This window comes from Podarcis bocagei (genome assembly GCF_964188305.1).
Source record: "Podarcis bocagei genome assembly, chromosome: 2".
In the NCBI taxonomy this organism is placed as follows: domain Eukaryota; kingdom Metazoa; phylum Chordata; class Lepidosauria; order Squamata; family Lacertidae; genus Podarcis; species Podarcis bocagei.
In genome coordinates, this window is record NC_138126.1 from 42,354,164 (window position 1) to 42,373,918 (window position 19,755).

General features: G+C 43.9%; 1 long non-coding RNA gene across 2 annotated transcripts; it reads right to left on the reverse strand.

Annotated features, from left to right (window-relative positions):
• Nucleotides 1-4,865: 4,865 nt before the first annotated feature.
• Nucleotides 4,866-19,702, reverse strand: LOC308581700. Of its 2 annotated transcripts, XR_014005182.1 has the most exons (4): nucleotides 19,382-19,702; nucleotides 16,434-16,517; nucleotides 12,817-12,879; nucleotides 4,866-5,298 (listed from the first exon to the last, which is right to left on the reverse strand). It is a non-coding gene; the product is annotated as an uncharacterized lncRNA (long non-coding RNA). The 2 variants fall into 2 exon arrangements; XR_014005183.1 differs by lacking the exon at nucleotides 12,817-12,879 and having other exon boundaries at nucleotides 19,382-19,675.
• Nucleotides 19,703-19,755: the final 53 nt, after the last annotated feature.

Consider the following 19,755-nt stretch of genomic DNA (forward strand, 5'->3'; position numbering starts at 1 on the left):
GCCTGGAGAGCTCATGGACGTAGCCACTCCGAGCCAGAGTGGAGAGGTGTGGGTTTTTTGTGGTGTAGTGGTTAAGAGTGGTGGACTCGTAATCTGGTGACCTGGGTTCGATTCCCCGCTCCTCCACATGCAGCTGCTGGGTGACCTTGGGCTAGTCACACTTCTCTGAAGTCTCTCAGCCCCACTCACTTCACAGAGTGTTTGTTGTGGGGGAGGAAGGGAAAGGAGAAAGTTAGCTGGTTTGAGACTCCTTCGAGTAGTGATAAAACGGGATATCAAATCCAAACTCTCCTTCTTCTGTGTGATGACAGCCTTACATTCATATATCTATGAGAAGATATAGCAAACAAAAATAATGGGCCACTGGATTTACAGAATGAGTGAAAACAAGCTAGCTGCCTGTCATCCACCCCCAACGGAACTATTCTCACACTGGATATTCATTAACCATTTGGAGGGAAGAGTTAGTCGAGGAACGTTATCCATCAGTGTGATCACTATGACAGAAGCAGAAAGTCTGTGAGGCTAATGAGGAAAACCCACACCGAGCATGGGGATAGTAATGGGAAGGAGCCAAAGTGGTGGTAGAACCAAGGAAGCAAGGCGGCTTTCTTGGAAAGTCAGGGGGCTGCATTTCACACACTGATGCAAATAATTGGATGATTTCTTCCCTACAGGGCATTAACAGGGATATGATATCCAAGATGAAGTACCACTAATACATCTCTGTTGTATGTATACAGCACTGCCAATGCATGAGGCAGCACTGAGAATGAAAGGATAGGCTCCTGCTTCAAGGGCCTTACCATCTAAAATCTGACACAGGAAAAACAACAGAGGAAAGGGGGTAGGAAATGCATGGTAAATAGGGTAGGAATATGCAACTCTTTCATTTACATATGCTTAGGTTTGGTTCCCTATAGTACAGCATGAGAACTTGGGGGTGAGTGAAGGGCTATAATCTCTATTATCTTCACTACTACCCACTTAATTTCCTAATTTAAAAAACCCTGAGGAGATGGCAGTTAAATAATAATAATAATAATAATAATAATAATAATAATAATAATAATAATAATAATAATTTACTATTTATCTGCCACCCGTCTAACTGGGTTGCCCCAGCCACTTTGGGCGGCTTCCAACAAATTATAAAACCACCGTAAAACATCAAAATCATCCACCAGGTTCTTGACGGAAGAAAGAGGCCAAAATGTACAACACCCTCAGATAATTGCATTTTGTTGGGAAGTTTTTCCCACCCATGCTGGTTGTGGTCACTCCACCATGCTTCCCCCCTTGTCTCTTGACCTTCTTCTGCCTTAGCCCCAACAGTCTCCTTCTCTCTTTTGCCTTTGTTCCAGCCCTGCATGCTTTCCATCTTAATGGTCCACTCCTTCCAACTCTCCTTTCCTCTCCTCCCATTCCTTTCCTTCCCCTCAGCTGGAGCCAGTCAGAGCCAGGCTTCTTTCTTCTTCTTCTCTACTCTTGTCTTCTCACTGCTTCATTCACTTGTCTCCTTCACCCTCTATTCCTTGCTTTCACCTCGTACTCTACCTTCTACTTTAATGTGTTCCTAACATCCTCATATGTCTTCCATAGCTGTGCTCCCATGGCATCTTTGAGACCTTGCCCACTCTGTAGCCAACGGTTGCTGTCCAATGACATTGTCTCTAGGTGATAGCTGCCACAATCAGGCTGGCCTGCTTCTTCCTTGCTGTATACCAGTGAGGATATCTTGATGCCAATCGAGTGAACTGCATTCTATAGAAATGAGTGCAATGTAGGCCACCAACTGTCTGAACTTGCACTATGCTAACACCTGCAAATATGGTTTCCATTTTTATCCACAACATTTTTAAATGAGCTTCCCTGTAATCTTAAGATCAGCTGATACAGCCCTACAACTTATTTGCAGACCCTTGTTGGTCTGCACTAGAAATAAGACCTTCTCAATTTCCACCACACTGCTTGGAAAAGCTTTCTGTCCGAGCAAGGCTCTCCTCATCCAATATCCTTATGTCTGTTAGGTTCCCCTTTTTGCTTTGCTTTTGGTTTCATTGTGAATTTGTTGTGTTGTCTTGAGTCTATTCAGAAATCTGGTTTTTAAACCACCCTGAAAACCAGTGTGTGAATGTTGGTATCCAAAGTTTGTCAATTAATTAGATTAAAGAGATTTTTTTCCTTCTCATATAACCCAAGTATCATTCAGTCTCTTCCACCCACAGAAAAGTTCCAAAGGATACGTGGCTGCATCTGGTTTTCGCAATGTTACTTTGCACAACTGCTTCAGAAGCACACAATCTGCAATAAATTATCCAAAGATGCAGCATACGTGCGTATTATCTTCCTATGACTTACCTCCGTAAAACTGTACAAATACTTGATAAAAGAACTGCTGGAATTCACAAAATTAAAATCATAGCACACATACCAGCTTAGCCACATTACCGGTTTTAATCAGAACACCCATGTGCACAAAAATGATAAGGTACTTAAAGCGTATTCATATTTAACAACCAGGTTCAGGGAGAAAAAGGGGGTTCTTGTGGTCAAAGAGAAAGGTTTAGCAGCAGAACACACAGAGCCTTACAAGCAATGCATGCCAAAGTTTTCAAATAAAACCTACTAAGAGAATGTAGAGGAAATATATGAGTCAGTTTTTTCTCAACTACTTGAAACGCTTTCCAGCTGGGCATTACAGGCATCTTCCATCTGCTTCAAAGATTTTGGGTCATGTGATTTGGCAGACTGTGGATCTCTCCCCGCCTTCCCCCCCCCCAACCCACCCACCCTTTCCACTTTTTGTAAAGACGATGGACTGTTATTACACCCTTGGATGCAACTTCTTCAGGCAAGCATTCTCTTCAATTTACAGTATCATGTACTGCTCAAAAGATAAGCAAGAAGGGTAATCTTGTCACATGAAGGGAAGCAGCTGAGCTGGAGGTCTTTTCTTACTAAGCTCGGAAAGGCACAGTTTACACATTAGCAATGCTAACGTGTTCTGTGAATGCCAGGACAGGATTTGGAATCAGATGAGAGGGTGGGACTTCCTCCTCAATCCCTCATTTACTGCCCCAACCCGTCTTAGTCTTTATCCCAGGTTTATTTCCATCTGCCCCCCATCAAAAATGTATATCCCACCTTTCTCCCATTTATAGAGCCAAAAGCAAAAGGACATGTGATGCTGGAAAAATGAAAGTGTGTTTGTGTCCTTCTTAAACTGACAATTTTTTTCACTCCAAATTACCCTATAAGTGCTTTCTGGTGATGTGAGTGTTTTATGAGGGTTCAGAGCTCAGTGGGGCTTGATCTCTGCAAAAGTACATATGATTGCAGCAAAGAAAAATTTATTCCCTACACGCACACACTTTTTCCAGACATCTCTTTGATCTTATTGACACATGGATCATATTATTCCCTTTTCATATATAGATGGCTTTCAAGTTTTTTAAAAAACCTCAATTACCTTGGTTGTCTTCCATACGCTATCTATCACTTTTAAATATTAAGATAAAGGTAAAGCTCCCATTGCTCGGTCCCAGCTCCTGCCAACCTAGCAGTTTGAAAGCACGCCAGTGCAAGTAAATAAATAGGTACTGCTGCGGCGGGAAGGTAAACGACGTTTCCGTATTCTCTGGTTCCCATCATGGTGTTCTGTTGTGGCAGAAGTGGTTTAGTCATGCTGGCCACATGACCTGGAAAGCTGTCTGTGGACAAACACTGGCTCCCTCGGCTGAAAGCAAGATGAGCACCACAACCCCATAGTCATCTTTGACTGGACTTAACCGTCCAGGGGTCCTTTACCTTTTCAATATTAAGATGGTTTGTTAAGAAATGATCTCCCAGCTTTCAGAAGGCTCCTAGTTGGCTTTGTATCATTTATGTTTATTGTGATTAAATGTGAGGTGCATCTCTATTGCAAACACAGTTTGCAAATGAATTGCTCTGGAAACATTAGATTTAAATAGTAAACAGGAAATGGAGTCTGTCATTTGCACAGCAATGGTGGTTGACAATCATTCTTATTCCAGGGTGACTTAATGTAGCCCCACAAAAAAATAGGTAAACTGATAGAGTGTTTTGAGCAATGGAGGCTGGTTCATAAGGGCAAATGGGGCTCTACTCCACCAACCTCAGTCTGCCAGTCAGGGGTGGTTCTGCCTGTCACTACCTGTGGTTCAGCTTTCTATTGGCCTCCCTGACTTCTGCTCCACCAGTTCCAATGGGCACCAGCCACAACTGATTTTGAGAAAAACCTGGGTAATACAAGACAAATTATACACACTCCTAACTATCACTGGGACGCAGGTGGTGCTGTGAGTTAAATCGCAGAGCCTAGGACTTGCTGATCAGAAGGTCGGCGGTTCAAATCCCCGCGATGGGGTGAGCTCCGATTGCTCGGTCCCTGCTCCTGCCAACCTAGCAGTTCGAAAGCACCTCAAAGTGCAAGTAGATAAATAGGTACCGCTCCGGCGGGAAGGTAAACGGCGTTTCCGTGCGCTGCTCTGGTTCGCCAGAAGCAGCTTACTCATGTTGGCCACATGACCCAGAAGCTGTACGCCGGCTCCTTCAGCCAATAAAGCGAGATGAGCGCTGCAACCCCAGAGTCGGTCACGATTGGACCTAATGGTCAGGGGTCCCTTTACCTTTAACTATCACTAGCTCCTACCTGTTTATTCCCTTTGTCAGCCCCAGGCCATCAGATTATTTTGAGGAAACTAAGTTGTTAGTGAACTGCACCATAGCTGTCAATGTTTTCCTTTTTTTAAGGGAAATTCCCTTATTCCAATTAGGATTCCTCGCAAGAAAAGGGAAAAGTTGACAGCTATGAACTGCACTGAAGGAGTGTGACTCTAATATTTGAGGAGTGTAAATTGTGGACCCTTGGGTATTTAATGATGTTCACCTATTGCACTGTGTGTGGATTCTGATGCGGCCTCTTAAGAGAAAATAGTTTGCATTTGTCCTGGTTCACTTTTCTTCTTGTTGTTGGTAGTTATAATATTTTCCAGGCAGACTCATAAATGGTTCGGCCTGGTTTCAATACAGGTCTCAAAGTCTTTATATTAACAATAGGGTTGGCATCCATTTGCTTCAGGAGTGCGCCTTTGGGGATGAAGTTAAACCACTGGAGATTTACAGTGCCTGCTGTGGCTGTAGAGACCGATACAGGAGAGACATGTTTTGTTGCAGCTGGGGCAGATGAAGGCGTCTGGTTGTGCTGCTGTAGATGCACCATGGCGTTTCTTCTCTTTGCACTCCTCTCAGCAGTCATTTCTCCTCTGGTCACTGCTATGGATTAAACAGCAACAACAATCTATGATTCTATGATTCTATGATTCTATGAAAATAATATACCACTTACTTTCTCACTTGCCTTTCTGGTACTCAGCTGCAGTACTTCAAGAACAAATTCGAAGGAACCTTTAAGGAACAGTGAAAATGCCAGTGTGTGCTGCCTTATTTACAATCCTAGCTACGTTCTGTGTGATAGTTCTTATCCCAACCCTGAGGCCTGAGACACTTGGCCTTTCATGGTTGAAAGGTTTTTCATCGGATGGATAGCACAAGGCTGTAATAAAGAATGAAAGAAATTTAATGTTGAGGAAATGTGCATAAAACTTGATGACTAATGGTTCCATCCAATCATGTAGGAGGCTGCAGCCTTGGCAGTATTAATGAGGGTGCCACATAGTTTCCATTAGAGTTTCCAGATTACAGTGGTACCTCGGGTTAAGTACTTAATTTGTTCTGGAGGTCTGTTCTTAACCTGAAACTGTTCTTAACCTGAAGCGCCACTTTAGCTAATGGGGCCTCCTGCTGCCGCCGCGCCGCGAGAGCACGATTTCTGTTCTCATCCTGAAGCAAAGTTCTTAACCAGAGGTAATATTTCTGGGTTAGCGGAGTCTGGAACCTGAAGCATCTGTAACCTGAAGCGTATGTAACCCGAGGTACCACTGTACTGTGATTACATTCTAGCACAGGAGCTTTCTTGAAGCAGTAAAGCAGGCACAGGCAAACTCGGCCCTCCAGATGTTTTGGGACTACAACTCCCAACATCCCTAGCTAACAGGACCAGTGGTCAGGGATGATGGGAGTTGTAGATTCAAAACATCTGGAGGGCCGAGTTTGCCTGTGCCTGCAGTAAAGTCAAGAGAAAAACTGTGCAAGACAGCTTTGATTAAGATCCCTTTTTATTGGGATCCAAATTTAGATTCATATACAAGCGGGGGCAGGAAGCAGCTCATAAGTTTTTACTTTAAGCCATTTATGATGCATTATACCTGTGCACAGAAAGATTTTGCAAACAAAATATGTTTTGTGTTTTTCTGGACCATCTTAGTTTGCAATCTACATATGAAGCAAAAACCGTGCAGTGCTAGGTGCCACCCTGCTCTGCCGCTGGCACCACCACTGTGCCACCCACAGTTGCTGGCACCACATGCCTCTGCCAGCACTGCCACCAGAGACGCGGTGCCAGTATTGACAGCGGTTCCCAGCCAAGATCTCATGAGATCTCATCGGAAATCAGCTCCAACGCTGGCACTGCTTCTCCGCCGATGCCAGAGACAAAGGTGCCCATGGAAGGACCACTTCAGGGGCTTCCACCACCTGTGGCCGATGTTTTACCCTGCTTCCTGGTTGGGCTGGTCCTGCATAAGCACTAGTAACCCTGCCAGATGGGTGGGATGTAAATAATAAATAATAAATTATTATTATTATTATTATTATTATTATTATTAGAGATACGACGTCAAGAGACTAAAGCTTATGCACATTGCTCTAGTCTTCTGTGTTTGAGCACAGCTGTGTCTGAGACAGTTTCAGTCCATGCAGGTCCTTGTCAACACACACAGGCACCACACATCTGGCTGCAAGTGGTGCTGTAATAATGTGCTGGTGACGTGCAAGCCTGTAGTTTGAGCTGGGCCCTCAAGTGGAGGCCTGCCTATTGACAGGGGGAAGCACCCAAATGGGGCATCTATGTAATTAGGTGCTCGCATGGAAAATTCGGTTCACATTCCAGACCTATCTGCATGATGGAAGGAAGGGGCTTCTGCCATTTCTCTACCACACCACTGCAGCGCTGCAACCCTTCACCCAAGCCCACCACTTAGAGCAAGAGGGGACTTGAATTCAAATCACCAATCCCTCTCAGCCCACCTGGCTTCCTCTCCCCCGCCCCCCTTTGCTTTATAGGGTTTTCACCTCTGGGCTCCCAGCACCTCAAGCCATCTTTTTAACTACCAGCATTCTGCTGCCACCATATAGGCACTACTGTCTCCGACTAATTTTTGTCACATCCTTGATAGCTTGGCCAAATACGAGACATACTGTATTTTTCTGTGTATAACACACCCCTGTCTTAATACTATTTAGTAAAGGTAAAGGGACCCCTGACCAACTCTGAGGTTGCGGCACTCATCTCGCTTTATTGGCTGAGGGAGCCGGCGTACAGCTTCTGGGTTATGTGACCAGCATGAGTAAGCTGCTTCTGGCAAACCAGAGCAGCGCACGGAAACACCGTTTACCTTCCCTCTGGAGCAGTACTTATTTATCTACTTTGAGGTGCTTTCGAACTGCTAGGTTGGCAGGAGCAGGGACCGAGCAACGGAAGCTCACACTGTTGCGGGGATTCGAACTGCAAGTCCTTGGCTCTGTGGTTTAACCCACAGTGCCACCTGTGTCCCTCATAAGTCTATTTGGGGGACTCAAAAATAGTTGTTGAGCTTTTTGGGGGAAAGGTTGCCCACAGTTGTTAAGCTTTTCGGGGGGATGCCAAAAAAGGCTCACCCGACTGGCCAACGCTTCCGATCGAACGCAACACAGAAGCCTCCATTTCCTCTAATTCTGCTTGCCGCAAGCAGCCGCTAATCACCTGTCCAATTGCTGCAGCAGCACCCAATGGACAGCAGCCATTGACGCAGCCTCCAATCTCCCGCTTGTCATAAGCAGCCACCAATCACCCACCCAATTACCGCAGCACTAACCAATCAACAGCAGCCATTGACCCAGTCACCAATCTCCTGCACTAACACCAGTGACAATTGACTGCTCGTGGCAGGAAACAATACACCCTTTGCCACTACCCTTTACCTGTATAAAGGTAAAGGGACCCCTGACCATTTGGTACAGTTGTGACCGACTCTGGGGATGCGGTGCTCATCTCACTTTATTGGCCAAGGTCATGTGGCCAGCATGACTAAGCCACTTCTGGTGAACCAGAGCAGCGCACGGAAATGCCGTTTACCTTCCCGCCGGAGCAGTACCTATTTATCTAATTGCACTTTGACGTGCTTTTGAACTGCTAGGTGGGCAGGAGCAGGGACCGAGCAACGGGAGCTCACCCCGTCGCTGGGATTCGAACCGGCGACCTTCTGATCGGCAAGTCCTAGGCTCTGTGGTTTAACCCACAGTGCCACCCGCATCCCTTTGACACCCCCAATTTTTAACCACTGTTTTATCATAAAAAAACCTCATATTATACACAGAAAAGTACAGTAGTTTGAATGAACAAACTTTTTTATAATCTAACAGCTGAATGTAACATGTTCTTATGCGGTTTGTTTTCAAAAACAGCGTTTGGATTTTTTTGTATGTCATAACATGTGTTCATAACTCTATTCCTAACCAGCCCCCAGCCCCCGTCTCCTCCCTCCTGAAATCCAACTCTCCCCTTTCCTCTCGCACCCCTCTTCTAACTGTCACACTCCACCCTCAGCAAATCAACACATGACACACTCCTTCATTCCACCCCCTCTCCCCCACTTGCTCTCACTCCTTACCTTACACCTTATAAATATCTTCTTAGATACATAACATTTTATCATATATCTCTTAGCATGCAAATCTATACAAGTCAGATATCATGAGCGACGCCACACTGCCCTTATCTGAATGTTCGAAGTGGGGCAAGTCTTGTGAGACACATGGCATGCTTTCTTTAAGACAATTCTGTTTGGGTTCCTTTTGTAAAAGAGATTTTATGCCCTCCCATCAGATGTCAAGGAAATAAACAACTATCTGACTCTTAGAAGACATCTGAAGGCAGCCCTGTTTAGGGAAGTTTTTAATGTTTGATGATTTATTGTATTTTTAATATTTTATTGGAAGCCACCCAGAGTGGCTGGGGAAACCCAGCCAGATGGGCGGGTTATAAATATTATTATTACTACTGCTGCTGCTGCCGCCGCCACCGCTGCTCCAGTGGTACCTTGGTTTAAGAACAGCTTAGTTTATTAACTCCATTCTGAAGGAAATCAGCCCTGAGTGCTCACTGGAAGGACAGATCGTGAAACTGAGGCTCCAGTACTTTGGCCACCTCATGAGAAGAGAAGACTCCCTGGAAAAGACCCTGATGTTGGGAAAGATGGAGGGTACAAGGAGAAGGGGATGGCAGAGGACGAGATGGTTGGACAGTGTTCTCGAAACTACCAGCATGAGATTGAACAAACTGCGAGAGGCAGTGGAAGACAGGAGTGCCCGGCATGCTCTGGTCCATGGGGTCACGAAGAGTCGGGCACGACTAAACGACTAAACAACAACAAAAGTTTATAAACAACTTGGATTAAGAACTCTGCAAACCCGGAAGTAGGTGTTTTGGTTTGTGAACTTTGCCTTGGAATAAGAACATGTTTCACTTCCTGTTGAGTGTGTTCCATTTGTAAATTGAGACCCCCACTGCTATGGGAAAGCAGGCCTTGGTTTAAAAATGCTTTGGTTTAAGAACGTACTTCTGGAACAGATAAAGTTCGTAAACCAAGGTACAACTGTACTTCACTATATATAGAAGCATTTGCCATCACTTCATTCTTGACTCAAAAAGTGTTTTGTCTGGGTGCAGCTGTGGTTGGAAAGTTTAGGTTTGATCGCTATCATATAACCCCTTTAACCATGTATACATAGGATTAACAAATATAATTCCAACAAGCTCTTAAGTTATGAATCAAGAACTTTGCATGAAGGGTTTTAATAGGCCTTGAGTGCTGCTCTTACGGTCTGCCAATCTCATTTTATCTTCACTCAGCATCTAAAAATGCACTTAACCCACGCTCATTTTTCAGTGCTGTATGTAGGAAGTTTTCAACAATGTTGTAAGGTTTTGATTACCTGACAAAGCCAACAGTCGCATGAGTAATAAGAGAGTGGCTTATTAGCGGGCAGTGAACGTGCTCAAAAATTTCCTCAACACAGAACTCTGAATTCAACCTTTCCAGTTTAATACTGAAGGAGCCTTGTTGCGAATAGAAGGAAACTCCCCAGAGAAATATACTGGATGAATGAAACCAGGGCATTATTCACAGTGTAATTTTTCCTAGTTTATATAGAGAGACTCTCCCATCAATATGGTCTTTATGGGTGCTATCAGCACAAAATATGAAATTTTTAACAATTTCCTGGCCTTGCAACAAGAAATATTAAGGAATTCATAGGACTCATCTGTTTAATTAACATGTGTTGTGCCAATAACCATCAATCACTTCCTGCATGCTAGGCATGGCAGCATTATTAACAGGATACTGTTTTTTCCCCTCTCTCTCCCATTTTCCCAGTAAAGTCTGTTTAGTTAGCTACCTCTCAGTTCAACCTGATGTTCAAAATGTTATTAATAATTTTTATCCTGGTATAAAATTTGTCTTGATTTATTCTTTTCCTCTTTGGAGAGGGCAGATTTTCCAACCTGTTATTGTATTCTGGCATTTCTATGGGGGAAGATAGATACAGACACGCATTGTGCTGAATTGCTGGTAAAAAACTAAGTTTGACTAATTACGAAAAAAGATCTGCTCACTAAATTCCAACCATAATTAATTTATAATTCCAAATTATTATTAACTGAACCTGATGCCCTCCATGCAGCTACAGAGCATGGCAGGATTTTATCAGCCTCTGGCCCATCATAGGACTTTTCTACTGCCATATCCACAACTTCATGGAAGTCTCTGCCCTTGTTTGAAATATTGTATAAACATGAATTCCCCTTTACTCTTTGTTGCCATTGTTAGGGAAGTGGTTAAATCCTCTATAATGCTTCTTCTTCCTTGTCTGCTAAGAAACTGGAGCTATGATTATTTACCTTGGATCCACACAAAAGTGGTTTTAGGACAACACATATAGAAGATAGTCTTCCATTCTCTCACCAAAAAATCAGCATTCATTCTGGAGGCAGTGCCATCAGCTACCACCATGGTTTATGGAGATAGCAAGCAGGTGGGTGGGTGGGAAACTGGGCAGAGAGTAGTAAGCAGAAGGAAACATTGGTCGATCACAGGATGCAAATGGATCACCTGGATTAAAAGCAGCCAGTCCAGCCCGATGGCCTGTTTCTTTTCACAAGGAGTTATGTTAGAGCATGTTGCAGAATGTGTTGAATTTGCCTTATGATTCAGCAGAATACAGCAAGACGTAGTGACTGATGTGATAGCCCCAAATCAGCACTTCAGTATAGCTGTACCTACACCGGGATGCGGGTGGTGCTGTGGGTTAAACCACAGAGTCTAGGACTTGCTGATCAGAAGGTCAGCAGTTCGAATCCCCGCAACGGGGTGAGCTCCCATTGCTCAGTCCCTGCTCCTGCCCACCTAGCAGTTCGAAAGCACGTCAAAGTGCAATAAATAGGTACCGCTCCAGCGGGAAGGTAAACGGCGTTTCTGTGCATTGCTCTGGTTTGCCAGAAGCGGCTTAGTCATGCTGGCCACATGACCCGGAAGCTATACGCCAGCTCCCTTGGCCAATAAAGCGAGATGAGCGCCGCAACCCCAGAGTCAGCCACGACTGGACCTAATGGTGAAGGTTCCCTTTACCCTTACACAGCAGCTCTGGTGCCCAACACCCTTCAGGTATGCCCTGCCAAATCAAGTGACTCAGCAATCCACTCATGGAAATGGGCATGCCTGAACTAGAGGGAAGCATTTGCTGGCCTCGCCTACTTTTACATTCACCAGTCCTATGACCTGTACATTCTTGGAAATTTGGATTCGTCCCCTGAAAACATAGTTCTCCAGATACCTATAGAATTAAACGACTGACTATTCACCCCCCTCCCCCCTACCCACCCTGTGTGTCTCATGAGCACACGGCAACTGAAAACACCCATAGTTTCCCGCTGCAAAGACGCCACACGTTTCTGTTTCCAACGCTTCCGTGTTCTGTCAAACAAAATCTGGATGCCTGGCGGATTTGCAGTTGGTCCCGAGGGAGGGGAAATCAAAGTGGGAGAGGGAGCAATGGAGCCCTGACAAGCGCTGTGTTGCTTGCTTGACTTGCTTTTAAAGGCACTTTTGTGATGCAGATCACAGCAGAGCAGTTATTCAAGTACCACCAGAGATGGATATGAGCCATGATTTTCAGAGCATGGAGAAGGAGGGGGAAAACAAAGGCAAAAATGTGGGGGACGATGACAAAAGGCCTCTTCCCCTTCCTTCTACCTTGCTTTGAAATTAATGGGAGTTCCACCACTTACTTCAATTCGGGGCAATCCTCCCCCACATAAGATCTTGAAATGTATTTTGGTTCACTGAACGTTGTATTCAAAAAGCTATTTGATATGGCAGACAAGGCGAGAGAGGAGAGGCAGCCGAGCTTCAGGAAGCCAGATGCCAAACAGCTCTTTCTTCTTACAGGCTCTCTGGCCGTGTTACAGTCCTCCCCCGACCCATCCGCACTCATTCACTTTTCCTATCCACTGAGCACAAACAATTCTGCATCTGAGCCTGGCTGCATTCCTCTCCCTCGAATCCTCTAGCAGTTTCCACACAAAGGGAAATCTCCTACTGTAAATGGTTTTTAAAAGCGGACTTCCTGCCAAACCTCGCAAGGGTGTTGATTTCTGTTTGGAGCCGATAAGTAGCTTTCCAGTCCTGAGGAGTGAAGCTATGGGAGGACAAAACCAGATCTGTATTAATCCTCATCTTCCCTGAGCTTTTAACCGTTTTCTATTTGTAATGAGTAATGGGTGTTCCTAGAATACAGAGAATGCTCTTTACTATCAGCTGGTTCGTATTCGGAGCTTTTAAACTGCAGCTGCTTTTCCTAAGAAGATGCATTTTAGACCTGCCTTCGGCTGGCCCAGCCAGTAGGCAGAGTGAGGTGACCAACTCAGGCAGCTGATTTTGGTAGCTCCACCTTAGACAGCAGAATGGCTTGGGCTTGCCCTTCTTCAAAGCACCTGTTAAAAGGAGTTCCAGACAATGAGACCTTAGCTTTGAACCTACCTACACACTAAGGTACTCATAATAGGCCCTGCTTTGAGGCTCAGTATCTTTAATCAGGGACACGGATGGTGCTGTGGTCTAAACCACTGAGCCTCTTGGGCTTGCCAGTCAGAAGGTCGGCGGTTCGAATCCCTGCGACGGGGTGAGCTCCCGTTGCTTGTTCCCAGCTCCTGCCAACCTACCAGTTCGAAAGCACACCAAAAAGTGCAAGTAGATAAATAGGTACCACTCCGGTGGGAAGGTAAATGGTGTTTCCGTGTGATGCTCTGGCTTTGCCAGAAGCGGCTTAGTCAAGCTGGCCACATGACCCAGAAAAACTGTGTGTGGACAAACGCCGGCTCCTTTGGCCAGTAAAGTGAGATGAGCGCTGCAACCACAGAGTTGTCTGCGACTGGACTTAACTGTTAGGGGTCCTTTACCTTTACCTTTTTAAATCTTTAATCAACTTCCTAATGTTGGAGATACAACAGTGGAGGGTGCTCCAACTCTCTGGAGCCAATGTTTGGGTTTGGGGGAGCTCCAGGGGAGCAGGGAATCAGTACAAAATGGCCTCCCCTCTACTGTTTGTGGAGCCATCCACTGGATCAGATGCCCTTCAGGTGCACAAAGACTCCACCCTACATTTACACACTGCTTTGGAGTAAAGATTAGCTCCCAAAAGAAGTTCACCATTAAAAGCCCACCATAAAAGTTCAGTGTGCTAGGGTAGAGAGGGTGTATGGTCGCTGGCATCTGATAACGTAGTACAGATTCCCGGCTATTCCCTCCAGAGGGAGAGGACAGAAGGCACTGTAGACAGAGTATGTATGTGAAAAATTGGGATTATATCCAGGCAGCAATAATTGTTTGAGCAAATGCCATTCTGACATCAAAGTATGCAAATAATAGTTAAATTAGATGCAAATTAAGTGCCCATCTTTTGGGATTCTGGCAACACTGGCAGTCCAAGTTAATGTTTTGTTCTCAAGAGTGAGCGAGTGATTAGGCCTTCTGGAGGAAAAGCAACATAAAACATTCTGGTGCCAACTTTAATGATTCTAGCTAGTCAACAGAACATGGGCCATCACAAGTGGAAATTCATGCATATATAAAAAAGAAACAACACATTAATCCAGGTTTTACTTTTTAAAAGAATAATAATTGAATTCTCAGGAAAAATTCAACATAGAACTGTCGTATTTTAATGCCATTGTGTTCCTAGACCTAATCAGAAGGTAAGCATAATTATGTTCTGTGCTGAATGGTGACTAAAATGGGTGATTTATCCCTTCACCTCAGTTGCAACTCAGTGGGTCTTCATTTTCTAAGCAAAAAGCCTTCGCTGTGTTGCATCTGCTTCAGCTGCAGAGGTCAGAAAATATTCTCAAGCTCTGATTAATCTAATTGTGATGCAGTCAGGAGGCTTTTTTGGAGAGTAGATCTCTGATTAGACCCTGATTGGACTTCCTTCCCTGTGTTCAATTGCACAGCAGAGCTCAGCACTGTAAATCTGTGATTCATTCAACGGCTCAACCACTGAGCTCAGAAATCAATGCACTTCCAGGGGGGGGGGGGAGAAATATGGATAGGAAGATGGCAAGAAGGGGGAGAATGCAAGAAGATCAATGTTCTGCTTTCATATATTGTAAAATCAATATTACCATGCTCATAAATTATAGTGGCTGATGTAGCAACCCTAAGTCAACTTGAGCCCCGGCAGTCTTCCTTTCTCCAGAACTACGAAGGTACATGAACAAGCCAGTTTAGCCTCTAATTCAGAGCTTTCCAAACTATGTGTCACGACACATTAGTGTGTCAGCTGCAATGTATAGTAGGTGTGTTACACAAATGCTCCTCACACTCCTCCTAGGGCTGGAAAGGGTTAGTTTAACCTCTGGTTTGCTAGTCAAACTGAATTACTGTGTCGTGAAATGATGCAAAACTGACTTACTGTGTCGCGAAATGATCCATGTCCAAAAAGCGTGTCACCAACTTGAAAAGTTTGGAAAGCTTCGTTCTAGTTCCTTTTGGGCATTTCTTCAGTTAATAATAGAGTAAAGGGAATTCCCCCCCCCTCTTTTTTTACCTGAGGTAGAAGCTGCTTTGTGTAAACTTAGCAAGTGGAGTGCTCCTGTTCAGGGTTCCACCAACTTTGCCTCTTTTTAGGATACTCCATTCCATTCTCCTTCCTCCTCCCTAGTTTTCTGCCCCGCCTTTCAGCCTGTGTTCTGTGGCCACAAAGCATGCTCAGTCCAGGTTGCTCCATTTAGGGAATGCAGGTGGCCCACTTTCTCCTAACTCTCCCCCCACCCCCTGATTCTGCTGATACCTGCCTCTTGCTTCTCAGTAGTCCTGTTTTGGTTATATCACTGATTCACTACTAGAATACTGTATGTGACCATTAGTTGTCACGTTAAACAGGTACTACATGAATATCTCTTGTCCAAAAGTTAGCAGCAGTCCAAGTAAGCTGGACACAGTCATTTTCATAAGGCATTTTAAAACGCTGTGCTTTTGAACTGCTAGTTTGACAGGAGCAGGGACCGAGCAACGGGCGCTCACCTGTCACAGGGATTCGAACCACCGACCTTCTGATTGGCAAGTCCTAGGCTCTGTGGTTTAACCCACAGCGCCACCTCTAAACACCAGCAGTGGAAACACACTGGAGAGGAGTAAACCAGTAGTAAGCTGGTAATGCATACACAGCCTAATAAAATAGGTTTTGCTGCAGCCAGACTATCTAGTAGGAAGTCTCTACTATATTTTCCTAAGTTCTGATGTAAAATGAGAAACATTCATAGATGCTGTCTTAAAACATTGAAAGCAGACGTCTCATATCACCTATTTAAAGGATCAAATGTCAATATTTTTTAGAACTAATAGAGGCCGGAAGCCAAGCCTATGAAACATTACCTGGAATTTCATCATGAACAGATCTGAAGCCACAAACAGCCTAAACATTATATCAAAATACTTTTGAACAGGAGTCTCCAAAGAGCTGATAGCTCTCAAAATAAAATTCCACCCCCAATGTACCTTTCATTCCTAGACTTTTGATGCATGGCGCTAATGAACTGGTAAAGGGGGGGGGGAGAGAAACAACTTTGTTCCTATGAATATGAGGAATTTATGGGCAGAAAGGGTGCCGTCCTCCAACCAGAATTCGTATCACCCTATCAACATTTAATACTTTTTTGTAAAAAAAATTAGTCCAGCAATATGATATGTGAATACCTGGCATGGTTTTAAATGAAGGCAGGTTCCTTTCACTCCCATAGCAATTCCTCCTGGTTCCATATCTACTCCTTGAATTCTAGACTAGTGAAGAAATAAACTGCATTAGATGTGCAAGTAAATGTATCTGAAGGTTAACATAAATTTAAGGGTAGGCCATTTGCAGGGATGGCTCTAAGCTATCTTTTTCCCATACATGGTTTTTTTTCAGAGCCTGTCTGGATAGGAAATGATCAAGGGGCAGCATTTAAATCAGCCAATGTGGTGCCCTTCAGATGCTGTTGGACTCCAACTTCCATGAAAACCCGCCAGCATGGCCAGAGGCCAGGTGTGCTGGGAGTTGTAGTTCAGCAACATCTGGAGGGCATCATGTTAACTACAGCTGTTTTACTGCCATGCAACCTCATATATCCAACATACTGTCATGAGTTTGTGGGTGCCAGACACTTCTAAATTCCTGGATCCAGTAAGTGTTAGAATTTAATCAAGGCTTGGGGTGTTAAAATGAATGCTAGACACTTCTAATCCCCGGATTTAGCAAGTATTAAGAGCTAATTAAGTCAGGCTAGCCCCCTGGGTGATGGGCTATTAAGAGAACGAAGCATCAAACGGCTTGTGCAAGATGGCAAATGGCTGGAGCCCCCATTGCTCAACAGATAAAGGTAGGGAGGGGAAGGAGTTATATGACTGAGAAGCAAGGCAGCAAGCAGGAAAGTCAGAAAGGCAGAGAAATGGTAGATCTCAGCTTGAATCCAGGGCTGTGGCTATGGGAGAAACAAGACCCTTTAGGGTGTTGATGCTGTGAACCCTTCCATCGTAGGCTCAGGCTGTATATATGTGTAAATAAACCATATACAGTGGTGTCTCGCAAGACGAAAAGAATCCGTTCCGCGAGTCTCTTTGTCTTGCGGTTTTTTCGTCTTGCGAAGCAAGCCCATTAGCGGCTTAGCGGATTAGCGCTATTAGCGGGCTTAGCGGATCAGCTGATAAGCGGCTTAGCGGATCAGCTGATAAGCGGCTTAGCGGATCAGCTGTTAAGCGGCTTAGCAGCTTAGGATCAGCTGATAAGCGGCTTAGCGGCTTGGGAAAAAGGGGGGGAGGAAAAAACCCCGCAGGAACTGGCAAGACTTGCGAAGCAAGCCCATAGGAAAGCAAGCCCATAGGAAATTCGTTTTGCGAAGCACCTCCAAAACGGAAAACCCTTTCGTCTAGCGGGTTTTCCGTCTTGCAAGGCATTCGTCTTGCGGGGCACCACTGTATCCTAAAGACATCACAGTCTCCACTGTGCCTCAATTCCCAAGGAAACATGAACTCTGGGTAAGCGCCTGGTACCCCTGGAATCTCACACCGCTTGGAGAGTGGGGTGGTGTGAAACAACACTAAAATGTTTAGAAGAACCTGGTGGTTTGCCACTCTTTTTAAAGTGGGAAGGTATGTTAGAAGCCACCAGTGTATACAAAAGGTGACCATCTTATGTGATGGGTGGAGCTATAGTTCATATAACTTTGTTTCTTTAAGGAAGCTTTTGAGTTACACTGAGCTCTTTGTTCAGTTAGAACAGGTGGAAGAAAGGGGATTCTTCTTCTTTCTAGTAAGTTCCAGTCTCGTCTCCATTCAAGATGGCTCATAGAAAATAATTAGTAGGTTCCATAGCTTCATTAAGTATTTTTAAAACCACTAATGAACCACATAGCTTCATTAAGTATTTTTAAAAGCACTATTTTGAGACATTGCAACTTTTATTCTGTAAAGTTATATTAATAGATTAATCATTTGATATACTAAATCATTTGATATACTATGATATACTAAAAAAGGGGGGGCTTTGGAAATCAGTTGTCATCAATTTTAAATTATAGCTGTCCAAACTGGTTTTCAATTAGCACAGCTATAATGGTGCTCTGTTGTAAATGGCTTCCTTGGTGCCAAATAATATGGCAATAATGGAGCAATTGAAGTTTTTACAATAGAACAGAGGAAAATACAGAGAAATATTGCAGCGTCACATTACAGTAGCTGCACACAGTCAGCAGTTGATCCTCTGCATAATAATCGTAAGCTACATCTATATTAAAAATGTCCAATGTATAGATAGATAGATAATACTTTATTCGGCTATAAGCCCACAAGGTAAAAACCAAACAATAAATAAAATAGCATTTTACATTCTAAAATATCAACTAAAATATTTCAACGCATACTCTCCTTCACATTACATACAATCTCTACATGTACCATATTGTGGCCTTGATTATAAAGATGGTGGATAGAGTTTACTAGATTTTAATAGTCATGCAGCATTCCATGAAGTCTTTTATATGAAAGAACTGAATTCAGGAATCTGGCAACCTGTAATGTTCTATAAGAATCAATGTCCTGGAGTAGATAGGCTAGGTGTGATTCAGGTGGTTTTGCAAGAGTTTCCAAAATGATTGAACTCAGACTCCTTGATCGGGGAACAATATATAAAGGACAATTAAACAAGATATGATAAAGGGATTCTATTGATTTGTTGTCACATGCGCATAAAACAGAGGTTTTACCATTAGAAAATCTATTGTTCAGCACATTTGAGGGGACCAACGTATAAAGTCTAATTATTTGATGGCGGGTGTGGTTTAAAAATGCCTGTGTTGCCTATCCAGTGGTATAAACACCAAATTATAAAGAATATTTCAAATCAAAGGTTGAATGCCAAATATGCGTCAAGTATACTGTACTTGTATTTGTCTGCCTGCAGGGGAAAAAACAACCTAAGAGGGCAGAACAACTTTGACCCAGAAAACAGTATGGAAATGATTACGCATGCCTCCTTCCTTGCTGGAAAAGCAATAAGATTTACAGCCCCTGATAGTCATTGGTGCAGTTAGGTAATTTTAGATTCTTTGCTTTGACTGCAATCATTCCACTCACCTGGAAGTAAACCCATTGAATTCAATAGAACTTACTTCTTACTAGAAAACGGTTAAGGGTTGTGCTATTTACTGTTTTCCTCGGCCCACCTTCTTTAGATGTTATGGAGAAATCCTGTTCATTTGTATGGGTATTGTATAATGCATAGTGACATTTGTCTTGCAATGTATTTGTCTGGTCCTGTAAAAATCAGTTTAACTGTCGCTTGGAGTCTTAACAGACTCATGCAAGGAAGGTTTGGTGTCAGAATTCTCAGTATGAAGAAGGGGGGAAAGGAGATTTTGATTAGTGGAGGGCAGTATAGAATTTTCTGTTAGACAGTGTGATTGGCTGGAGCTGAACAAGAGGGACCAGAGGAAGTGTATATATGAATGGGTGCTGATCAGCAGGGAGTTAGTTAGCGATGTTG